This window comes from Heloderma suspectum, chromosome 1, assembly GCF_057233095.1.
Source record: "Heloderma suspectum isolate Gila_16-S chromosome 1, 16-S_ref, whole genome shotgun sequence".
NCBI classification, from domain to species: Eukaryota; Metazoa; Chordata; class Lepidosauria; order Squamata; family Helodermatidae; genus Heloderma; species Heloderma suspectum.
Window position 1 is genome coordinate 64,157,928 of NC_139458.1, and position 7,073 is coordinate 64,165,000.

Consider the following 7,073-nt stretch of genomic DNA (forward strand, 5'->3'; position numbering starts at 1 on the left):
AGCAAACACAGACACCATTTTTTAAGGACGAGGCCAACAATGGCAGGCTCTGGAGTAAAGTGGTTCAGCATCATAGATCCTCAGAGCTGAGGACATACTTTGCCAGGGAAACAACATTTAAACCACACGTTTTCACAAAACTGTAACTTGAGAGAGAAAAACCCCGTACGACCGGCAGAAATGTCCTTATTTTAGTAAAGATCACTGGTAAAGAAAAAAGCATGGGGTTGGGAGAGAGTGGGATTCTTCCCTTTCCCATCTGATTTCTCTCTCTTTTTGTATTATAAGCGAGAGCAAAGAAGTTTTTGTTTGGTGGGTTTTCATTGATCAGTCACTCTGAGCTAATGTAATTATCCTCATCAATAGAAGGCTGCAGAGAGAATCATTATGTGGGTGACATTGATAAATGATCACCCAAGAGCTGCTTTTTCTCTTGGGCACCCCCACATCTGACCCTCCCACATACACGAGGTAGCCATAGAAACACCTTGAGCGCCTCTTACGCTATTGCTTCTAGTGAGAAAGCATAACACAGCAAAGACACAACTTAAACGCTTGTCTCCCAACTCACTAAAATCGCCTAGGTTTTTTTTTAAAAAAGAAATCTCTCTCTCCCCCCCCCCCCCAGCATCTCAGCAGCCATAGTACCTCATAGCTATTGAGGAAAACACATCCAAGTGGCTTTGTCCTCAAGGAGTTAAATAACGAGGTTGCCTGCACTCGAGGGCGACGTTGCTTTTCTCTAAGTAATTGCGTGTAATGCAAAACCCATTAGTTCGAGAGAGGCGTTCTTTTAAGTTGCGCCATTGCACAATATACAGCGTCTCCCATCCAGCAAATAACTCAGCGGGCGAAGCTCTTTGCAAAGTGCCTCAACCTGAAATCATCATCACCATTATTATTACAACGACAAGGACTTTTGTATTTATTTCCTAAGTAAGATACAAAAAGAAAACCCCTTTAATCCTCTGAGTGCTTTATTTAAGCAAATAAGAAAATACGGCGAGAGGTAATTGATTCATAATGGCGAGGCTGCAAAGAGGGTGGAGGTGTTTGTTTATTTGATTCCTAAAGCAGCCGGAGAAGGAGAGAGAAGAAGGGGGAGGCTGAGCTGGATCATCCATCATGACTGTGGCAGGGACCCTGCCCAGAGGACCCATTCCCTTCTGTCTCTCTTCTCCTAAACTATTAATATGAAAATCTGCCTATATAACACCCCACCCTCTGTCCCCTCTTACCCAGTTCAAGGGGGGCTGGCTTTTCCCCTCCACTCTTTAACAACTTGGCCAGAAAAAGTCTCACAGCCATCCCCCCCCCCCAGCTTCCCTAAGGCTGCAACTCTTACCAAATTTCCTTTGGATCAATATCCGTTTCATTCAATGGGCTTACTTTGGAGTAAGCATGCATACAATCACAGTGTGGTAACATACAAAAAGAGCAATTAAAACAACAACAAACCCACCACAACCTGTGCTAGTAACTCCTTGTCCGTAGTTTTGGGTAATTGCGAAGAGAAAACTCTCTGGAAAAGACCCTGATGCTGGGAAAGACTGAAGGCAAAAGGAGAACGGGACGGCAGAGGATGAGATGGCTAGATAGTATCACCGATGCAATGAATATGAACTTGAGCACGCTCCGGGAGAGAGTGCAGGACAGGAAGGCCTGGCGTGCTATGGTCCATGGGGTCATGAAGAGTCAGGACACGACTGAACAACAACAACATGCTACCAAAGAAGGAGGCCTGAGATACCTTTCCTTGTGGCTCTACCAGATTTTCTCCCACAAAAAGGACGGTGGGTGGGAGGGCAAGTGGGGTAAATTTCCATTTCACAGAAACACTAGAACCTCTCATTTCTCCTTTCAGGTTCCCTCCTTCTGGACTATGGTTTAAACAGTGTGTGTGTATAAGGCTGCAGCCTTAGTGTCACCCATGAAAAGGGAAATTGGGCCCTGCAGAGAAGTAGCAGCATTTGGAGTTAAAAATCTCCACCTTATGGAACTTTTAGGTAAAGTTACCTGGTTCACCACATGTGCTTTTTGTTATGTACATGTTTTGTATATATAACTCTAGGGGAGGAGCCTCTCCCACAAACAATTCTGCTTCTCCTTCTGGCATTAGACGTCTTCAAAGGACAGCCAAAGCCTTGTTCCCTTGCCACCAATACACACCATTCCATGACAAAGGATAGATCAATCCCAAACATTTTTCATGTGCTAGGATTACAGATTCTTCCTCGATTCGTTCCCTCGATTCATTCTGTGGAATGGAAATTTGGGTCCCCCCCATACCTATAAACAAGAGGTGTTTTTCTATTACCCTTCGTTTCCCAGAACATAAGCAATTTTAGTCAGACTACGGTATTTCCTTTAACACTATGTTGCTGTCAAAACACTCTTCCCATTTTCTTTTACTTTTGACAGCTGAGTATTTCTTAAATACACCCAAATCGGAACTCTCCATACTAAATAGTAAACCTCAGATTGGAGCAATCTCCTCACATTATATTGCAGCTAGGATTCCAGCAACAGAGCTCAAGCAGATTAGAGCCCAGAGAGGAAAAGCAATACAAATAATTTAGTTCATTACAAAAATAGCCACCTAGTAAGGAGAATTTTGCCTCCGTTTCTTCTCTCCAAAGCTTGTGTTTTGCTAAAGGTCAGAAAATAGGCAGAACATTTGATTTAAAAGGCTACCAGTTTTGTTTTGCTTTGTTTACATGCAAATACAAGGACGGGTGAATATTTCTCTCTTACTCAAATATTCATATGTTAGGAAGTTATCTTTCACAGGTAACTGGGCATTATAATATAACTGGGAATCCTGGAGATTTAAATTAGAACAAAATTTTAAAACTAAATGTGGAATCCACGTCTTCCCCAAACTGTAGACCAAATTAGTACAACATACAGCAATACCTCAGCTGACTAAAATTTCACTTATCTTTGTTGTACTCTGCTTTCTATTGTAGACTAAGTACCAGTCTTCAAAGGAAGCAATGAAGTTTGCAGCTCAGATTGTTTAATATGTTAAAGTTTCAAGTGAACTTTTTTTTGCCAGTACAATTGAAATAAGCGAGGAAAGCTGGGCTGGCCTGAAGTGGAACCCAAATGGTGCCCTCTGTCTCTGCTAGGGTCAACATGTTAAAACATCTTGCTGCACCAATTCAGAGTGGCACCAATTCTTGCCCTCATCTGCCCCCCCCCCCCATTATGCTACCGGAAACAGGTTGCTTCACCATGCTGGATGGCTTGGGGGGAAAATACATTTTGCAAATATTTAAGACAGTTAATTAAATTCCTTAGAAATACATAGTGAAACCCATCCCCATAAAATTCAGTGGAGTTGCCATTGCATTTAATGGGATGTGGATTGTCCCTAGGGGCAAGTCTCCCCTTTCAAAGAATAATTAGTAATAAAAGGAGGTCTTGCCATAATGTCACCTCCATTAAGCCCCAGTTGACATACAACTGTATTATGTACTCTACACATGGTGGATGTGAGAAAAAGCCTTTGACTCATCCCCCTCCCCAGAGTGTAAAGCACATGCAGTCAAGCCTAAGCTTGTTGACTGTTTCACTGAGTTAGATGAGTTTTATTGAGTACAATGACATTAATCTCCCTTGAAAATGTACTCAGGCTTGCAGCTTTTGTCTGAACCAAGGCCCATGCAAATAGGTCCCACCTGTATGTGTGCTTCAAGCTTGGTTTTGACCCATATCAGACAATGATATCTCACCTCATGAAGCTAAGATATCACGAGCCTTTTCCTTGTGCATACAACCCCTTTGCTTGAGCTACAATTAAACCAGGAAGTCTCTCATTAACCATTGTTTCCAGTTGCATCTTATTGTTACCATCTTCAGAACAAGCCATTATGTTAAACCAGCTTCAAACCATGGTTTAATATCATGGCTTGTTCCGAAGATGGTAACCATAGTTTCCTGGACTGGACAAACAGAAAACAACTGTTAATTAGAGACTGCCTGGTTTGACTTGTGTGTGCTGGAAATGGAGAAGCAAAGGGGCTGTATGTGCAAGCAATAGGCTCTTGCATATCATGGCTTAATAAGCTGAGATATGGTCATCTGATTGTGTTCCACCACTTGTAATGTACAAACTCAAGAGAAAAAGAACCTTTACTTACTATAAGTAAATAAAGAACAAAAAATCATACTTCTCTCTTTGTTTCTAATGATTTTGTTGTGAAACACACCTTATTCTATCAATTTAAACATCAAACATTTACTGGGTTGGACACAGACAGTTATACTTAGGACTAACTTAAGCATTTATTTCAGTGGGTCTACTCTAACTGCGATTAAGTCTGGATCTAACCTTTTATATTCAAACTAGGTTTGCACTCTGAAAATATAATTTTTCTCTCTGTGGTATAATTTTCTTTCTATGGTTCTATGAGATTTTTTAAGTAGGGGAAAATTGTAACATCTTTTTGTCCCTTGTCCCCAAAACTCTGTCTGCTCAATACCCACTAATAGAAATTGTTTGAATTTAAGTACAGCAATATTGATTTTATGTATCTGTGGCTGCAATCCTATGCATATTTACCTGGTAGTAGGACCCATTTTATTGGATGTAGAGCAGTATATAAATCTTGTAAATAAATAAAATACAGTGTAACTTACTTCTAAGTAAACATGCATAGGATTGTACTGTAAATATGAAAGATCGTACAAACTATCATAGAATCATAGAATAGTAGGGTTGGAAGGGGCCTACAAGGCCATCGAGTCCAACCCCCCGCTCAATGCAGGAGTCCAAGGAATCCAACAGATGGCTGTCCAGCTTCATCTTGGATGCCTCTGGTGTGGGAGAGCCCACCACCTCCCTAGGTAATTGGTTCCATGGTCGTATTGTTCTAACAGTCAGAAAGTTTTTCCTGATGTTCAGCCAGAATCTGGCTTCCTGTCACTTGAGCCCATTATTCCGTGTCCTGCACTCTGGGATGATTGAGAAGAGATCCGGCCTTCCTCTCTGTGACAACCTTTCAAGTACTTGAAGAGGGTTCAGTGGTAGAGCACAGGATTTGCACGCAAAAGCCCCCAGGTCCAATCCCTAATATCTCCACATAAATAGCCCTGTCTGAAATCCTGGAGAGCTGCTGTCAGTCAGTGTAGGCTATACTGAGCTAGGAAGACCAATGGGTCTCAGCTGCCTGTGTTCCTGAGTTTCCAAATGGACCCTGGACTTCTTTGTCCATTCTTATGTCTATGCTTTTCAGTTGCATAGATCCACTTCTTCCTGAAGGACCCTTCTCTTGCCAGCATTGTTCACTACTGCAGTTTTACTGCTCTCTGAATCCTCCTTCTAGATCTTGTAACTGAGAGAGTGGGAGCAGTACAAGGTGTCAACAGAAGCCAACTGCAACATTTCGGAAGAGCCTGAGACCTGCATAGTTCTAGCCCTCCTGAGAAGATCTCCACACATGCCCCTTCGTCACCAGCCTTCAACAACAAGAACTATGCTGAGAAATATTAATTTTAAGGGTTTCTTTTAGTATTTTCATAAAGTAAGAAAATGAATAAAGAAACCCTCAAACAACTCACATTACATAAAGCAGTGCTGAGGTAGTAGTTTGTGTAACTGATACAGCTAGGTCTGTTGCTCATCTATTCCTAGTATTAACAACTCCATTGTGCCAGCCTGTCCACAGACAAGTTCTGCATTACAGTCAGCAGTGGGTTTGTCCAACTAAAGCCTCGGAGAGAAACTGAAATAAATGTTTATATACCTCATATGCTTCCTTTTACCATGTATATGTAAACACACACATTTTTAGCTCTAGATATAAAGATTATACACATGTCTAATAATCTGATATCATGTTAAATAAAGCATTGCTTTATGCTCATATCCTGCAAAACCCTATTAATCTTGGATATGTTTTGTCTGGATTATTCACTGTAACAAATACAAATTTATCCTCTTCTCCCGAGGAAATACAGGCTTCTTCTAATTATTATTAATAACACAAAGTCCTAACAAAAAATCAAAAATGAAATATTTATTACCGCATTTTGTGACTTAACACCTTTTCTTTAAAACATAACGTCACAGTCCTCATACAAGTATTTTAATGTAAATTTTGACAAAGCTTAAAGGTAACAGCATTTTTTTTTTCTAGTGAGGAACACGTGCTGAGAAAGGAAGAATTCATGGACATACAATACCAATTCCACAGCAGATCTGATACTAGCAAAAACATTCTTTTTTTTTTTCAATTGAGGTAAACACATAGAATATCTAACATGAAACAATTAATAGACTGAACTCTGTACGAAGTTTGTTACAGTATTCTCTTGCTTTTTCCCAAGCTCTGAGTTCATGATAAAGTTCTAGGTTTGGTGCAAAGATCATTAATATCTTCTTTTGTTGAGGAAAGCTGCCCAACCTTCAGATTTGTCTTGTCCCAAGCCAAGGCTCAGAACTACTGGAAGAAGCTCCTGCTCTGTCTTTTTTAAATCTTCACCTGCAAGCTCTTTGAAAAAAAAGAGTCCGAAAATATCTTGGGCTTATGAAGCACAAACTATAAAGATCTGTTTGAAACTAAAGGACACATTTATGAAGGAACAAAACCAGGGGATGGCAAGGCCTTCTTGGAACTGTCTTCTGAGCGATGAGAGACCCAGCAAGACTTTATCTTCATCTCCAGGGTAGTTCTTTTCTCACTGGCCAAAACAGGTCTGAAATACACTGTTGTCTTTCATGGATAGTGACTTCACTGCTGAACCAAAACAGTCATTCTTTTGGGAACAACACACATAGTGTGGAAAACAAGGATATTTTTTTCTCCTTCTAAAACTATTTGAAGCAACATAACGGAGAGATCAACAGAAATATACAAGTTAACTTAGTTCCTATGTTTATATACTACAGTAGTTATAACTCTTGGAGTCTTTTTTTCCCAGAGGATCTTTACATGGACATAGATTGTTTTCAGTGAGCCCATGATTTCACATTTGTGTTCTTGTTTCCATTGGTCCTCTGTTGTTGATGAAAAATGATAAAAGTAAAAAATAATCACAGCTGTCTGGAATTCTGTATTAAGTGTCAT

At 40.4% G+C, this 7,073-nt stretch overlaps 1 protein-coding gene across 9 annotated transcripts in view; it reads right to left on the reverse strand.

The window, feature by feature from the left end:
* Positions 1 to 6,003: 6,003 nt before the first annotated feature.
* Positions 6,004 to 7,073, reverse strand: part of MEIS2 (Meis homeobox 2) — a 347,329-nt gene continuing 346,259 nt past the window's right edge. For 4 of the 9 annotated variants that reach the window (XM_084844588.1, XM_084844619.1, XM_084844599.1 and 1 more), the window contains one exon: positions 6,010 to 7,073. This exon is cut by the window's right edge and continues 350 nt beyond it. The gene's annotated coding sequence lies outside the window, so the exon portion shown is untranslated. The other 5 variants (XM_084844570.1, XM_084844562.1, XM_084844578.1 and 2 more) reach the window with 2 other exon arrangements.